Raw genomic sequence first — 16,764 nt, 5'->3', positions numbered from 1 at the left:
ATCTTCTCGCTCGTTTATCGGAATCAGGTGATTGAAACGCCTAGAGTTTCATCTCGAAACCGCCGTTCCGACTAATCAACTTAAACAAAGTTTTGCTACTGTAAAATTTGACTTAGTTTCTACTTGCTAGAACCGAGTTGTTTTCTTTCGTCGTTTGACTTTCGTTGCTTTATTTGATTCGATTCTTTTTGCAACCAGGGTTCTTAAGTTGAACTTTCTGGTTAGATCTTTTATTCGAGATTTACCTGTGCATTAGATGAGTACTTATTGTATGCTTGTTGTTTGTCTGCGATAGATCACCCGAAGTGCGCCGCTTGTTACTTCGAGTCTCTAGGTTTCGCGGATCATCAGCAAGGCAAGTAACACTTGATCATATCTTTTCTACTACCTAGTTTTTATGCATTAGATCAATCCTCAAACATTGCATGATTAGGATCTAATTAAATTGTGGGATGGGAAGTAGATGAGGTAGTACCTATTACCTGTATTACTTATGAAACCTTTGGGAGTTACTTCTACGTTTGCTTATTATGCCATGCTATGCTAGTAGACGTGGATTGGGTGAGTGAATATCCATGACAGATGTGAGATTGTTATTAATGGTTTATCTAAGGTGGCAACTTAAATACACATCTGGGTGGATTGAGGCACCTGTTTTCTAGCAGGACTTGCCTGTATTTCTTCGGACCGCCACCCAGGCTCAAAGGGATCATAAGATAATTCATACTAGTAACTTATGTGTGCAGCCACAAGCCATTATGGGCTCTGGCATAGTTGACTAAGTCATGCGAACTCTTATAGTGGTGGACTAGCAGATGTAGGGGATGTAGGTGTACCGGTCCACCCATCGTAAGGTGCTAGCACTTCTGAAAGACTATGTCTCGGTCATCTGTTTCTTAAACACCATGTAGTGCGAGAAACCAAGCGGAGGCGATCGAGTCTTGTGGGGAAAAGTGCGCAAACCTCTGCAGAGTGTACAAACTAATCATGATTAGCCGTGTCCCCGGTTATGGACGTCTTGAGTATCTAGTACTTGGATTATCGTGTTGAATCTCAACATGTTACTTCTAATTAATATTGTTGGGTTTTAAATGAGTACTTTTAATTGGGATTGAGGATGCTGTCAACCATTCTCAATGTTTAACAACTACCATGATAGTTAAATAAATTTATTCCTTTGTAGTAGGGAAAAACTGGCTTTATGAAAAAACTGTAACCATAGAGCTTTTCCACCAGCCAAATATGCATGTAGTATAGCCAATACTCATTATTTCTCTCTATGTGTTACATTGCCAGCATATTCCATGTGCTGACCCATTTTCGGGCTGCAACTTTTCATGTTGCAGACTTTTCAGACGATGAATAAGGTGCTTTTAGGTCGTGGTTATATACTCAGTGATGCCGTTGGAGTTGATGGACTCACTTATCTTCCAAGTCTTCCGCTGTTATCATTATTAGATGGCCTTAAGCCATGATTATTGTAATAAGTCCTCTTCTGGACAAACGATGTAATAAGTGTGTGATTGCTACTCTGTTATAAATCCTTCGAAGTATTGTGTGGTGTCAGCATTACTGATCCAGGGATGACACCGGAGCACAGAGACTTGATCCATTCGGGTCGGGTCGCTACACCTTTGTTCTTGTTGTTTTTTTGAATTTTGTGCGCCGATGCATTTTGAATCTTGTAATTAGTTTCTCTGTTTTGTTTGAATTCACTGTATTGCGCCTGTAATGTTCATACTTTTCGTTGCATTTTTAAAGAATAGCGGATGTTGTTCATCCCACTGGCCGTGGGTTTGATGTACTTTTTTCGGGTAATTGTTAAAATTTGAGTGGTTGCGCAATATTTAGGTGACTTATCAAACCGCGAGTGGAATTGGCACCTCTGTTAGTCTCCCACATATCTGGATCTGTACTGCTTTGATTTTATTTTTGTAGATATGGCATATGTTTGTAGTGTACTGCATTTTCGTTAGTAGTGGACTTCAATGTAATTGTATTACATGGGCATGACAGCTTATGAGATTTCTCTTTTTCTTAAACTGCATTTTGTGTTCCAGAGAACTGCATAATATGCACTTTCGTACTACATTATCAGAATAGGTATGCTGTTATTTATGCTATTATGTCAATTCTTCTGAACTCCATACCATGAGAATTCTTTTGAACATCATAGGTTGACTACAAAGTTTCGTCCATTGGCATTGCATTGTTACTGTTCTAAGTATTGCGTTTTTTATAAGGGCCGCACTATGTGTATTAGAGAACTGCATTTCTATCACCAGCAACTTATCTAAAAGGGTGATAAAATGATTCAGATGAGGTCGCATACTTTAAAAAGGCACCGTTCAAAGCTTCTGATGGACATAATTTTAAAAGCGTACAACATAAGGAAAGCATTAGAATATGCCATAGATGGCTTGCTTTATCCTAGACAACCTATAGTGCAAATATTATAAACTTCAGGGAGTCTTCTTCTTTGTAGAAAAAACACCATGGCCACTTCTCTAGCCAATAGTTATGTTGGTGCAGTTATGTTGGTGCAGTCTTCAGAGTCAATGTGGTAGTCAGCTTGCATGTCTGCATACCCATTCTTGTGTTGTGTCTCCAAAGTAACCTTCCCTAAACTCGGAGCAGGAAACCTTATTGTGGATGATAGTTTCTGTATTTTGGCATGCATGGAAAAAGATTTTTTAAAAGTAAACACCAAAGGTTTTTCTTTTATATTAGGATGATCTGTTTATGTTGACTTAAATATGTACATATATATATGAATACTATTTAAGAAAGCAGTTGCAATGTATGAACAAAATTATATACGGACTTACCTCTAGTTTTAGTAGAATATATATTATACTATAACATGTTTGCACTGCAAGGTCATTTGCAGTGTACTTCCTTAGCATGTTAAGAGAACTGCAACACCGATCTATGGAACCTCTTTTTTGTTCGTGTATTGGGGTTCTGATCTAAGTAGTGTTGACACCTAGTGTGGTACTGAAGAAATATAGATAGACCTATCTAGTCTTAATAGCTGACAAATCTGAACAACATCACAAATCTTTTGTATTGTGATACTACTGAACAAATTGATGGAAATATACATTCATCTGTGGATTTTGTAGCCTAGATTTGTCAAAAAAATATGAGGGAAAACACACCCATTTTTCCTGCAGGTCTGCGGATGTGAGGTGATGAAGAAATGGCGCCCAAAACCCCCTGTCGGGTATCATCAGGCACCCGAGCTTGCTGCGCCATTCGGCATCGATGAGCTCCAGACCATCTGCGTACACGCATGTGTCCGCTATCCGAGCCATCCTTGCCAAGCACCCGCACGAACAGTCCTTCAGTGGAATTTCAGAGAACAGTTGGGGATGGGCGGAACCCTAGATCTACGATTTGAAGAAGCAGAGGAAGTGGGGAGGCGTTGTGTGAGTCCGGAGCACGAATGGATAGATTTTATGCAGCCAATTAAGCAATGGAAGTAATAAATGTAGTGGTTGGTGTTAGGTGGTGGAAGGATTTTGATTCAGTTTACGAGAATGCATTTGATAAACAACAACACTGCTTACTTGAGTCTAACCGAACTGCATATTGTATGTAAACTAACTGCAGAGTCCCTGGATTGTGTTATTGTTTTTATTTTTCTAGTTATTTTTTGGGCCGTGGTTTTCCGTGGTATGTGGGAATGTTTTTAATATTTAGTGGCATCTCTCGCGTGTTGGCCCTGTGTTGGGGAGCAAAGACGCATTCGGCCCAAGTCGGCCTGCGAGCACCGTTGGTTCGTGGTGCGCTGTGTGCGCGCGCTAATGTTTAGTCCCACCTCGCCGGCTGAGAGCGCCCCGGACTGGTTGATAAGCCCTGGCGAGGCAGAGTTATCAAACTCCTTTGGTTACTGATTTAGCGCTTATACACATCGCTCTCTGCACTATATTCCGCTCACCTATGGGCCCTTGTGTGCCTGGGCCCATGCATCGTAGCTCAGAATGGACTCGCCTGTGTTCAAAGCATGCTCGTTACCTAGTATGAGACTGGCTGGGTTCTGGTTGCACCTTGGTGGTCAATTTTTTTTTCATATTTTCCTCACGTATCTTCAAATATAGGGCGTGCACTGCTTAGTTAGATCATTGTGCACTGCATTCATCATGCTTCTGTACTGCATGTGCCCACATTTCTCACTACATATGCCGAATCATTTTTTGGACTGCATGCATCCTTTTTGTGCACTGCATCTTGGTAAAATTTTTCTTGCCGTTTTCCTCTTTACATATTCTTTTCTAATATACAGTTGTGCACTGCTTTTGTAGATCTGTTTGCAGTGCATTCGTCGTAGTACTGTACTGCATGTGCACCTGAGTGGTCAATTTTTCTTCTTCACATTTTCCTTCTTACGTATCTTCAAATATAGGGCATGCACTGCTTAGTTAGATCATTGTGCACTGTATTCATCATGCTTCTGTATTGCATGTGCCCACATTTTGCACTACATATGCAGGAGCATTTTTTGCACTGCATGCACCCTTTTTGTGCACTGCATCTTTGGTCGAATTTTTCTTTGTGTTTTTCATTTTACATATTCTTTTCTAATATACGGTGTGCACTCTTTTGTTAGATCTGTGTGCACTGCATTCGTCAGAGTACTGTACTGCATGTGCTAAAATTTTGCACTACATGCATCACTTATGTGCACCGCATCTTCATCCGTTTGTGCACTGCTCGAATCACATACTTTATGTGCACTGTAGTATGTTTGTAATATTGAACTCTAGTTTTGGAATTGAAATAGTACTTCATAACATAAGCAAAGTTCACCATTACAAACCATTTTGTATGAAAAGCAATCTAAGTTCAGCAAAAGCCATTCACAAGCAAAGTAACTTTACAAGCAAACAACAGAAGCAAATTTGGTGATAAATCTAAAATGACGCAAGCAATGTTGGAGATACTTTCTTGGCCGACACCGTCTGCTTCTTCACCAGGTGAAGTCTCTCCAGCTCCTGGCGCGCTTCTTGGGGTGCTCCTCCTTCTCCAGCTTTGCGCGACGAAGCCCGTCCTGGGTGAGGGTGATGCGGTTCCATATCTCGTATGTTGCGTACCCGTCCTTTGCTGCATACTCGACGTGCCTCATGGACAGGGGTAGGGAGGCCCAGCACCCGTGTTCTTCGTTGGTGATGTTCTTCTTCATGTTATTGTAGTAGTCGTCGACGAGCATGTTGGCGATGTCTGCAAGGGAGTCCAAGTACTTGGTGGCCTCGGGCACCCTCCATTCCTTCTAGATGTCAACGAAGTTGGTGACCTCCAGATTGACGTGCTCGAGCCTGGTTTTGTCGCTGTCGATGGAGAAGCCAACAAACGTGTACCTGGGGTCGGTGAGGAAAGTTGTCAAAGATGGTGCACCTTTCAGCGACGCTCAGTTGGAAGAGCAGCATCGGCTGAGTCTTGCCTATGGAGAGTTGGACGAGTGCGGGTTTCTGCGTCTCGATAGGCTCGTTGGTGTACTCTAGGTCAATTCCGATGATCTTGTGGCGCTAGAGCCTGAGGTGGCCCTCGTACTGCTCGATGGAGGTTGCCATCTGCTTCTTGTTGTTGGTGTGGATCACGTGAAACTTGGTGTTGCCATGGGCCTCCACCTTCGTGTACTCGTCGACGAACCCCATCGCCGGCAGTAGGGCTTGGTCTCTTCTATGGAGATTGATGTGATGGAAAGATTTGGTGGCAGGGCAATGGTGACTTGTGTTGTTGTGTATGAGAAAGCCTTGGAAGGGGTCTGAATTTAAGGGGGAGATGGCCGCAGGGGATGAACTGCATGATCTCGCCGACGATGCGGTTTGTGCAGATCGTGGGTTGGGTAGCGCCTATGATCGTGGGTTTGTGGCGGTGCAACTGCTCGGATTGGGTGGTTGTCTCTAAACCTGGTTTTTTTAACGTGGTTTTATTTTATTTTTCGCCATGTTTTTTCCAAACGGGCATTGTCCCGTTATATGTATTATCCGTGTTTCCGAAACTGCGTTGCTTACGCTACCGCACTGCTTCGTATAATAAGTGCACTACATTGTCGAGAGCTGCATACTGCACCTATTTTGCGTGTACTTGCTGCAACCCCTGGCACAGGTGGGGGGGGGGGGCTGGCGGGACCCCCCCATTTTTTTGTGACACTTATTTGAAGGTAGGCTTCTTTTTCGGATGTGTTATCTTAAAACGTGTGTTGTTTTTTCCACTTTAACTGTATGAACTACATGCATTTATTTGTTTAATCGTTCGAACTTCGCTTTCCATCATAGCGAACTACATTTGGTATGAACTTCTTTGTTTCGAACTGGTCCATCTAATTTATGCGTGCCATTTTGGGCCGGCCCGTTTATATAACCCTTCCCACGTGGACCTCACACGTGGCCCTCCCAGGCGCTCCCACTGCTCCACTCATAGGGAGAGACCGAAAAGAAATGTGTCCCATCTCTTGCAGTGCCTCCTTAACCCCTCTTTCGAGCAAAACCGCCGCCGCCTGCAGCAACCATCGCCGCCCGCAGAACCGCCATCCTCAAGAGGCCCATAATCCTGCATTCCGCGCCCTCGTCTGCTCCCCCACCCCTTTCCACTCCACTCCCCCAGCCCTTTCCCCTCCGCACCCGCCCCACCCCCAACCACCACCAGTCATCCTCTTTTTTGCGGTATGTTTCTCGTGCACTCGGTCTTGATCGTCCCCTCATCTAGTTTTGTGATTCTCGTAGCGACTGCTGTGTTTTTGCTTATATTTTTTTGCGTAAGCAGGCGATTTGATCTTGATTCGAAGTTGATACTCGTGTGTGCTTTGTAGATAGAGCAAGGTGCATCTATGGTTTTGTCAGATTTCATTGATTTTGTCACTGATATCTGTCACTCCGTCCTTGCGCTGTAGGCAAACGTCATGTCTTCGCCAAGCAAAGTAGAAGGAGGAGTTCAAGGTATGTGGACTAGTTGCCTGGCCTTTGTTTATTTTCTGTGTTGTTTATCTAGTTGCCTAGTTCATCCTGCAGATTTATTTAATGTGTGTATTTGTCAGCGTTGCTGGCATTATTTGTCATGTGATGTTTTGTAATTTCTATTTCTGGTTTTTATTGGATCCAGTAGGTGATTGCACTGGTCACAATGACACCCCAATGGTTCTCGTTGTCCTAGTGGTAATGGTGATGGTGGTGAGGCAGGCCATGGAGTGAATTCACCAATTGAATCTTCTCCCATAAGTGGGCCCCTCCTTTTGGTATGTTTTTTCTTCTTATTTTAGTTTGCCAAATTGGTTGTATCACTCTTTCTATTGTAAATTTCATATGTGTCCTATGAGTTTTGAAATGCATTGTTCTTATAAATAACTATTATTTTTTATGCGAATGCTTTGTTTATTGTGTATGCTGCTTACTTGATGTTGTAAAAACTGCTGTTGCCTTGCTGTATCTAGTCAGACATTTTTTTGGAAACAAACGTGAAGTTAGTTTATGTAGCACTGCATTTATATGTATATGTGAACTCCACTATATGTATGTGTGAACTACATTGTTGTTTTATTTGTATTTTTGTATGCATATGGGTGTACTCCATTACATTGATATATGAACTGCATTATTTTTTATTTAGCTTATGTATGCAACACTACATTTATATGTATACGTGTACTGCATTTGTTCCTTTTGCGCACTTCTTAGTGACCATAGTTAATCTTCATTTTGATGCAGTGTCTGTTTTTCATGTTGGGGCATGTGGGTTTGAGGAGGTTACTCAATTGATTGACCATTATTTTGCAGAGGGTGATGTTGGTGTGAGCTTTGACCAGAGCCTTAGGCGTCCCATCTTGTCGGAAACACAATCACAATCTGTTGATGATACAGAGGAAGTTACACATGAGTGGATGATCTCGGAACAGCTTCGTGCATATGAATTGAAGCAACGTAGGAAGAAGTTGAGGTTTGAAAGTGACTCAAAGGAGTATGCAGAGAAGGAGAAGCAGAGGAGAGCTATATATGGTGCCAAGGGTGAAGCAGCCTGCTTTGTAGAAGAAGAGACTGAGTTTTGTTGCTGAGGAAGGTGGTACTCCTCGGCAGAGTCCTCGTGTTGCTTGCATGAACAAGAACCTTGGTAAGATAAGTGCTGAAGTTGGTGCAGAGGATCCTTAGCATAAGCGACCACATGTCAGTGAAGGGCCCAACTCTGAAGATGACGACTTTGTGCTTGCTTATTTTGTGAGGGATGTTAAGACTGGTAGGCGGAAAGATTGTGGTCCATCTAAGAGTCAACCCAAGCGGCCCCGTGATGATGGCAACGAAGATGCTGATGCAGACTCTGGTAGGGAGGCAGATGTTGCTACAAAGGTTTGTTGAAGTGGACTGCATTTGTTTCTTTCATTGTTATTCTATCTGCCTTTTTTGTCCCTTTTGTGTCTAATCTTCTAATGTGGACTGCATTTTCCTTCACACAGAGGAGGAAATCTAGTAAGAGCAAGGTCACTGAAGATGATGCCGAGGGAGATGATGCTCGATTTAACAAGACCATACGTTTGTCGCTCCCACTATGTGCAAACATGCTGCTTTATTGAAATAAGCACACTGTAATCATGTTCTGGATGCTGGCTTTGGTGTTATCTTTGAATTGACAGTAAAGAAAAATGTGTCCCGCATTCTTATGTGCTATCTGATGGGAGTGACTGACCCTACCATGATGACAATGGACTTCGGGAATGGCAGGGTTCTTCGAATCAATCGTGATGCAGTTCATCAGATTTTTGATTTTTCTATGGGACGTCACACTGCACCCATGCCTGCTACTAGTGGCCATGATGACTCGTTGTCTGCCCTCAAGGATGAGCTTGACTTTGACCATTCACAAAGTATAGGTGTCAAGGACTTGGTTCAGAAGCTGATGGTGTTGGTGGAGGATGATGATAATGTGACGGTTGATCTTGTTGTCAAGGTATTCTTCCCGATACACTTTATCAAAATTTGCTGTGCCCGGGCCTGTAGTTCGTTTGGGCAGGGTTGCTGCCATGGTTGAGAAGATGGATTATGTGGCTATGGCGCAGATGGGCTTTTGTTAGCTTGTTGTTGATGAGCTGCAGGCAGCTGTGGTGAAGTGGCAGACAGAAGGCAGCAAGCAGAATTGTGCAGAGGGTTGTGCCATTGTCCCCCTGATTATGTATCTTGATTGATTGAAGCTTCACAAATTTTTAGTTATGCACATGTTGATGCCACGCGCGTCATTCCTGACGTACAAGGACCCGATGAAGTTATACAACGAGGATATGCTTGTCAAGGTAAAGATTTATTTGGAAACTTACAAATTTGGGAGGCCACCGGTTAGTGCACCAGAGTTTTTAAGATCATAGTTTTTTAAAATGCAGTCATTATAAATTTGAACTTTCTAGAATTCACATGTGTACTTCTTGCCCTTTTTATATTTTTTGCAGTGCAAGGCGTCGGGTGATATTGTGTACAATCGTCTTGCTGTAGTGCTGTGTGGCATCTCTAATGCAGGGCCTAGCAGTCATGCTAGGTTTTATGAACCTATCTGTAGCCAGCTTCCTTCTTGTGCTGATGAGCCGCCGCCTACTCGTGGTTTCATGGCTCATCGGATGTTTGATAATAGAAGCTCTTCTGAACAGACGTTTGTTGGCGGCAAAAAACATGAGGAGATTGATGAGCTTCTTCTAAAGGTTTTGAAGTTAACTGAAGATATGCCAACCTCTCGTGATAGGTTGAGGACAGTTGCTTGTTTTTTCCCAGCTGGCCATGGCCCCCGTGCAGAAGATATTGTTGCTGCTCACAATTTTGATTGTGGCGTGGTTCAAAGCTTGAAGATTGCAGTGACGAATATTCGGTCTTCGTATGCTTAGTTGAAACGTTCACAGGAAGAAAAATGCGCTCGGTATGAGAAGGATGCTGGGCACATTTTGGATGAAATGATCCGACAGGATGCTGGCGTCGACGCTGATAATTTATGTTGTCCGTTTTTGTCCTTTTAACATCTCTTCATGTATTATATGTGGACTGCTCCTAATCTTTGTTTTTTTCACAGGCTGGAGTGGAATCTTCTGGTGTTCATGCATCTAGGGACGATGGAATTGGTCAGGTATAAGTACTTCTCCCATGCCTATTCTGCCATGTGCTTCTCTTCTTGAACCTGTATTTTTTGTGTACCTCACGATTGTAAAATGTGTACTGCTTGTGCATAGTTGAAGGTTTTTTCCTTTTTTGGTTGTTACCATCTTATTTCATTTTGGTTTGTTCTATGCCTGTAGACTGGAGTTGCTGATTGATGTGCACAAAGATTCCTACGACGGCTCTGAGAAGGATGAGGACTTGGCTGATGCGTCGTCCCCTCCGGATGTTGTAGCTGATAAGGTTTAGTGGAATTACTTTTTCCGTTTGAGGGTTGTAATCTAATTTTTTGTTGTTGTTATAGGCTTTAATGTATGCTGTTCTATTCACTCATATGCATTTCTTTTACATATGTGAGCTACACAGTTTTACATGTGTGAACTTTAGTCTTTGACAGAAGTGAACTGTAGTTCTTTTTGCATATGTGGGCTACAGTCTTTTACATATGTGGGTTGCATTCTTTTACATAAGTGAACTACAGTTTCTTACATATGTGGGCTGCAGTCTTTGACATAAGTGAATTGCGTTGTTGTGTTAATTTCTACCTCTTGATCTTGCGTTGGTTTTCCCTTGAAGAGGAAAGGGTGATGCAGCAAAGTAGCGTAAGTATTTCCCTCAGTTTGAGAACTAAGGTATCAATCCAGTAGGAGACAACGCACAAGTCACTGAATACCTGCACAAACAATCGACAACTTGCACCCAACGCGATAGGGGTTGTTAATCCCTTCACAGTCACTTGCAAAAGTGAGATCTGAAAGAGATAGATAAACGGTAAAGTAAATATTTTTGGTATTTTTGGTTTAAAGAACGGAAAGTAAAAGATTGCAAAATAGTAGATCGGAAACTAGTAAGATGTAAACGAGAACTTGTATAATGGAAAAGAGACCCGGGGGCCATAGGTTTCACTAGTGGCTTCTCTCAAGATAGCAAATATTATGGTGGGTGAACAAATTACTGCCGAGCAATTGATAGAAAAGAGCATAGTTATGATGATATCTAAGGCAATGATCATGAACATAGGCATTGAGTCCGTGTCAAGTAGACCGAAACGATTCTGCATTTACTACTATTACTCCACACATCGACCGACTCCTGCCTGCATCTAGAGTATTAAGTTAATAAAGAACAGAGTAACGCATTAAGTAAGATGACATGATGTAGAGGAATTAACTCAAGAAATATGATGAAAACCCCATCTTTTTATCCTCGATGGCAACAATATAATACGTGCCTTGCTGCACCTACTGTCACTTGGAAAGGACACCACAAGATTGAACCCAAAGCTAAGCACTTCTGCCATTGCAAGAAATATCAATCTAGTAGGACAAACTAAACAGATAATTTGAAGAGACTTGCAAAGATATCAAATCATGCATATAAGAATTCAGAGAAGAACCAAATAATATTCATAGATAATCTAATCATAAATCCACAATTCATCCGATCTCGGCAAACACACCACAAAAGAATATTACATCGAATAGATCTCCAAGAACATCGAGGGAACATGGTATTGAGAATCAAATAGAGAGAAGAAGCCATCTAGATACTTGCTATGGACCCGTAGGTCTGTGGTAAACTACTCACGCTTCATCGGAGAGGTAATGGTGTTGATGTAGAAGCCCTCTGTGATCGAATCCCCCTCTGGCAAGATGCTGGAAAAGGCCCATATATGGGATCTCACGGGTACAGAAGGTTGCGGCGGTGGAAAAGTGGTTTCGTGGCTCCCCTGGAAGTTTTTAGGGTATAAGAGTATATATAGGCATATGAGCTAGGTCAGGGGAGCTAGGAGGGACCCTACCCCCCGGGGCGCGCCATCCTGCCTCGTGGCCTCCTCGTTGCGTCTCCGACTTCATCTCCAAGTATTCTGGTTTCCTTCTGGTCCCAGAAAGATCATCACGAAAGTTTCTTTCCGTTTGGACTCCGTTTGGTATTCCTTTTCTGCGAAACACTAAAATAGGCAAAAAAACATAAACTAGCACTGGGCTCCCTTTAATAGGTTAGTCCCAAAAACAATATAAAATAGCATATAAATGCCTATTAAACATCCAAAACAGATAATATAATAGCATGGAACAATCAAAAATTATAGATACGTTGGAGACGTATCGAGCATCCCCAAGCTTAATTCGTGCTCGTCCTCGAGTAAGTAAATGATAAAAACAAAATTTTTTGATGTGGAAAGCTACCTACATATTTATCAATGTAATTTTCTTTATTGTGGCATGAATGTTCAGATCGAAAAGATTCAAAACAAAAGTTTAATATTGACATAAAAACAATAATACTTCAAGCATACTAACAAAGCAATCATGTCTTCTCAAAATAACATGGCCAAAGAAAGCTATCCCTACAAAACCATATAGTCTGGCTATGCTCTGTCTTCATCACACAAAATATTTAAATCATGCACAGCCCCTGTTTCAGCCAAGCAATTGTTTCATACTTTAGTATTCTCAAACTTTTTAAACTTTCACGCAATACATGAGCGTGAGCCATGGACATAACACTATAGGTGGAATGGAATGGTGGTTGTGGTGAAGACAAAAAGAGGAAGATAGTCTCACATCAACTAGGCGTATCATCGAGCTATGGAGATGCCCATCAATAGATATCAATGTGAGTGAGTAGGGATTGCCATGCAACGGATGCACTAGAGCAATAAGTGTATGAAAGCTCAAAAAAGAAACTAAATGGGTGTGCATCCAACTCGCTTGCTCACGAAGACCTAGGGCATTTTGAGGAAGCCCATCATTGGAATATACAAGCCAAGTTCTATAATGAAAAATTCCCACTAGTATATGAAAGTGACAAAATAGGAGACTCTCTAACATGAAGATCATGGTGCTACTTTGAAGCACAAGTGTGGAAAAAGGATAGTAACATTGTCCCTTCTCTCTTTTCCTCTCATTTTTTGGGCCTTGTCTCTTCTTTATGGCCTTTTTTTGGCCGGAGTCTCATCCTGACTTGTGGGGGAATCATAGTCTCCATCATCCTTTCCTCACATTGGACAATGCTCTAATAATGAAGATCATCACACTTTATTTACTTACAACTCAAGACTTACAACTCAATAATTAGAACAAAATATGACTATGTGAATGCCTCCGGTGGCGTACCGGGATGTGTAATGATTTAAGAGTGACATGTATGAAAGAATTATGAACGGTGGCTTTGTCACAAATACGATGTCAACTACATGATCATGCAAAGCAATATGACAATGATGGAGCATGTCATAATAAACGGAATGGTGGAAAGTTGCATGGAAATATATATTAGAATGGTTATGGAAATGCCATAATAGGTAGGTATGGTGGCTGTTTTGAGGAAGGTATATGGTGGTTGTATGGTACCGGCGAAAGTTGCGCGGCATAAGAGAGGCTAGCAATGGTGGAAGGGTGAGAGTGCGTATAATCCATGGACTCAAGATTAGTCATAAAGAACTCACATACTTATTGAAAACATATACAAATCATAGAAACCAAGCACTACACGCATGCTCCTAGGGGAAGGGTTGGTAGGAGTTGACCATCGCATGATATCGACCTCCACTCATAAGGAAGACAAACAAAAAATAAATCATGCTCCAACTTCATCACATAACGGTTCATCGTATGTGCATGCTACGGGAATCACAAACTTTAACACAAGTATATATCAAATTCACAACTACTCCACTATCATGACTCTAATATCACCATCTTCATATCTCAAAACAACCATAAAGAATCAAACTTCTCATAGTATTCAACGCACTTTATATGAAAGTTTTTATTATATCCATCTTGGATGCTCATCATATTAGGACTAGTTTTATAACCCAAGCAAATTACCATGCTGTTCTAAAAGACTCTCAAAATAATATAAGTGAAGCATGAGAGTTCAACAATTTCTATAAAATAAAGCCACCGCCATGCTCTAAAAAGATATAAGTGAAGCACTAGAGCAATATTGCCTAGCTCAAAAGATATAAGTGAAGCACATAGAGTATTCTAATATATCACGATTCATGCGTATCTCTCCCAAAAGGTATGTACAACAAGGATGATTGTGGTAAACTAAAAAGAAAAGACTCAAATCATACAAGACGCTCCAAGCAAAACACATATCATGTGGTGAATAAAAATATAGCCTCAAGTAAAGTTACCGATAGACGAAGACGAAAGAGGGGATGCCTTCCGGGGCATCTCCAAGCTTAGGATTTTGGTTGTCCTTGAATATTACCTTGGGGTGCCTTGGGCATCCCCAAGCTTAGGCTTTTGCCACTCCTTATTCCATATTCCATCAAATCCTTACCCAAAACTTGAAAACTTCACAACACAAAACTCGATAGAAAATCTCATGAGCTTTGTTAGCATAACAAAATAAATCACCACTTTAAGGTACTGTTTAAAATTCTTTATTTATTTTTATTGGTGTAATATCTACTGTATTCCAACTTATCCATGGTTCATACCCCCTATACTACCCATAGATTCATCAAAATAAGCAAACAACACGCGAAAAACAGAATCTGTCGAAAACAAAACAGTCTGCAGTAATTTGTAACTCTCGAATACTTCTGTAACTCTAAAAATACATATAAATTAGGAAAACCTGAGAAATTTGCGTACCAATCCATAGAAAAAAGAATCATACCACAATCACGTTTTTGATTTTTAGTAGGATCAACACAACTATCACCGTAAGCTATCCTAAAGGTTCCACTTGGCACAAACACTAATTAAAACATAAAAACACATCTAACCAGAGGATAGATGAATTATTTATTACTAAACCGGAACAAAAAACAAAGAATAAAAATAAAATTGGGTTGCCTCCCAACAAGCATTATCGTTTAACGCCCTTAGCTAGGCATAAAAACACGAATAGATCTAGGTATTGCCATCTTTGATATGCAATTCTTCAATTGAACACATATAATCCTTAGGAGACTCTTTGGTTTTATCAATGATTAATCTCCTAGGCAATAAATCGAGAAATTCATTCATGGCAAAAGGTTCCTTAATAATATCGAAAAGATTGGGGTTAACACTTATTGATTTGAGATCTTCATTTTCCTTACTAGAAGATTCACCCTTATTCTAAGGAACGTAAATAAACTTGCGAACTTTGGCAGGAGGAAGATTTGAGGTATTTTTAACAGCAGAAAAAGCGGAACCCTAGTTGGTAATAATATCTTCGAATTTATCAATTCTAGTAGAATCTTGATCTATCTTTTCATTAACTATGGGTTCCTTTTCTCTAAGACTCTTTAGAGTAACTCCTACCATAGATCCATATTGAGTTATTTGATTATAAATTTTTTTATCCAAATTTGCTATCAACTCTACAGTAGCAATTTTATTCTCAATAATATCAAGTCTTTGCATCATATGTTCCAAGGTTAAAATAGTTCAATTGACCAAAAGAGGTGGTGGGCCTAACAAATCTATCATGGCATTATAAGAATTAAAAGTATGGCTTCCCAAGAGATTCCCTCTATTAATGGTGCCAAGAACATATCTATTCCAAGGAGTAACGCCCACATAAAAATTGCAGAGAAGAATGGAAGTAGATTGCTTTCTAGTAGATCTTTGAGCATTGCAAATTCTATACGAAGCATCCTTTAGATTTTCTCTCTACCTTTGTTTAAAATTGAGGACTTCATTATCGGGAGTACTGACAATGATAGGAGGACTAGCCATGAAGGCGAATCAAGTGATCTAGCACACAAGCACACAAGAAGCAAGCAAAAAGAGATGAACGGAAAAGGGGCGAAGAAAAGGCAAAGTGTAGAAGTGCATGATATAGCCAATGCAACCAAAAGACCGATCTAATGGAAGAGACTAGGCAGCACATTATACGTCAACACTCCCCTCACGTGTGGCTCCCTCAGGCCTAAACGTGGACTGAAAGTGGGCTGCAATTTAATTGCGCAGCCGGGTCTTGAACTCAAGACCGCTTGGCTCCGATACCATGTAGAAGTGCATGATCTAGCCAATGCAACGAAAAGACCGATCTGATGGAAGAGACTAGGCAACACATTATACGTCAACACAAAGGTTTTCGAAAATCAATTTAGAAGTGGGGGAGAGGAAAACGAGAGGCGAATGGCGAATAATGTAATGCAAGGGAGAAGAGTTTATGATGGGTACTTGGTATGGCTTGACTTGACGTAGATCTCCCAGGTAACGGCGCCAAAAATCCTTCTTGCTACCTCTTGAGCTTGCGTTAGATTTCCCTTGAAGAGGAAAGGGTGATGCAGCAAAGTAGCGTAAGTATTTCCCTCAATTTGAGAACCAAGGTATCAATCTAGTAGGAGACACACAAGTCACCGAATACCTGCACAAACAACCAACAACTTGCACCCAACGCGATAAAGGGGTTGTCAATCCCTTCACGGTCACTTGCAAAAGTGAGATCTAATAGAGATAGATAAACGGTAAAGTAAATATTTTTGGTATTTTTGGTTTATAGAACGGGAAGTAAAAGATTGCAAAATAGTAGATCGGAAACTAGTAAGATGTAAACAAGAACTTATATAATGGAAAAGAGACCCGGGGGCCATAGGTTTCACTAGTGGCTTCTCTCAAGATAGCAAATATAACGGTGGGTGAACAAATTACTGCCAAGCAATTGATAGAAAAGCGCATAGTTA

The sequence above is a fragment of the Triticum dicoccoides genome, chromosome 5B (genome assembly GCF_002162155.2).
Source record: "Triticum dicoccoides isolate Atlit2015 ecotype Zavitan chromosome 5B, WEW_v2.0, whole genome shotgun sequence".
In the NCBI taxonomy this organism is placed as follows: domain Eukaryota; kingdom Viridiplantae; phylum Streptophyta; class Magnoliopsida; order Poales; family Poaceae; genus Triticum; species Triticum dicoccoides.
This window is presented reverse-complemented; position numbering follows the sequence as displayed.